Genomic DNA, 2,048 nt, shown 5'->3' with positions numbered 1-2,048 from the left:
GTAAATATACATTACAACCTCTTCATATTATTTGTTAAGTGACAATTGCTCTTATTTGGCAGCTAACTTAGTGTGTTAGGAAACTAGAGCCATTGTTTTTGCTTTAGTTTTTTATCTTTGGTTAATCTTGTTTCCAAAAGAGTAGATTTTATAGAAGTTTTTAGACCGATGGATATTAAGTGATCCTATTCAATTGAAAACGAAAAAGGTCAGACATTACATTAACACAAATAGTAAAATTTTATTACCAGTGGATGAATTAAAATGCAGTAATCCTTTAACAGCTATGTCAAATTATGTAAGGTAGCCTACTTGGTACTCGTACATGTATGAAGGATTAAAAAAAAAAAATATGATACGTCTCCTCTAAAAGGAAGATGGTTTTTCGACAGATATCTTCTGTCTTGGCTCACTGAATAGGTCGTAAGGATCATTCTTGCTATTCTGTGTGCTGATAATTGGCGATTTTCAGGTTTATTTTACTTGTAGTCCTTACTAACGTGGTGTTTGTGAGAACAGAGGTGGGGATGTTAATAGTTGGATAAAAGTCTGAGTACATAAATAATAAATAAAGATATTTACAAAGAAAGAGACAATATATGTCGGCATTATTTTTTTTTTTTTATGTTATTGGTATTTTTGGTTATGTGATTACCTTAGAGGTGAAGATGAAGTATTTGAAATCATTACAAGATCCACAAAGTGTTTTCTTACAAAGGCCCTGTAGTGTTTGCTTTAATCTAAAAGCATTATAGGCTTCAGACAACAGTAGTATCAGAGCGAAGTATTAATTGGCCTATTGATTCCACATCAGACAATCTCCAGGAAATCTCCACGGATCTTCGCCATGTCCAGAAGTAATCTTGTTGTCCTTATCTGTAACTGCCACAACTACATTTGCGATTTGCGGAGTTCCAGAGTTATTTCCGCGCCAGTTCAACGAAGCCCATAACGCTGCCATGATTCCCCCGCTTCCTGGAAACCCGGTTTTCATTTCCGGTTTTTAAGGAAATGCGTTTCCTTGCCATCTGGAGTTTCACATCTGCTTGGTTGGCGACCTTTACGGCGAGGCGGAATCACTTTTAATGCGAAGCATTCCCAGCAGTGCTGGAATGTTTGAGATTTTATCGGTGAGGCATCTCTCTCTCTCTCTCTCTCTCTCTCTCTCTCTCTCTCTCTCTCCTCTCTCTCTCCTCTTCTTCCTCTTCGTCTTGTTGTTCTTTATCTTCATCTTGTTCTTCTTCTTCTTCATTTCAAAGTAATTGCCTGATAAAATACGTTCTCAACTTCATGTATTAAGTTAGAATATAAAACTGAAGCCAAAGACCAAGTGCCGCCACCTTATGAGGCCATTAGCGATGACAATAATGTTAAGATGGTTGCTATTGTTAGGAGAGGTTGGAAAGTAAGATGGAAGAAAGAGAATATGAAAGGAGGTGCAGTAAACGGAATGAAAGGGGTATTCAGAGATTAAACTCGAAGGCTAAACGAACAATGTCAGGGCATTCCCATCGATCAGGCCAGCTGTGCTGAGGTCGCTCCGATTATCAGTGACTACTTAACGACAACCAAAGCTACTCCTGCTGAAGCAGTTATTTTGAAGAAATGGACACCTAAGATCCTTTTGCAACGAATGAGCAAAAGTCTTCTCCTTTATTGCTGTTTGAAGAGGAATCATAAACATCGTGAACCATATTCATGAGCTTTTATAAGATAATTTAACCTTTTCCTTGTATCAATCACATCGAAAGATTTCTTTACAGTATTATGGTTAATATTTCAGGTTTATATATACACACACACACATATATAAATATACTTATATTTTTATTAATGACTGGTAAAAATGTTCTGTTACAATAGAATTCCATCTAATAAAAGGAGGCCATAAAAACGCCAAAATAATAAATGCAATAAATCCCAAAACCAAGCTGTAGATATGTTGATGATATTCTAACATTTTGGGATAATAAATGTGGCAGTTTCAATGAATTCCTTTCAAAATTGAACGCATTAGTGCCCAGCATCAAATTTAAAATTGAATGGGA

Source organism: Macrobrachium nipponense, chromosome 38 (genome assembly GCF_015104395.2).
Source record: "Macrobrachium nipponense isolate FS-2020 chromosome 38, ASM1510439v2, whole genome shotgun sequence".
Taxonomy (NCBI): Eukaryota; Metazoa; Arthropoda; class Malacostraca; order Decapoda; family Palaemonidae; genus Macrobrachium; species Macrobrachium nipponense.
Note: the sequence above shows the minus strand (reverse complement) of the source record.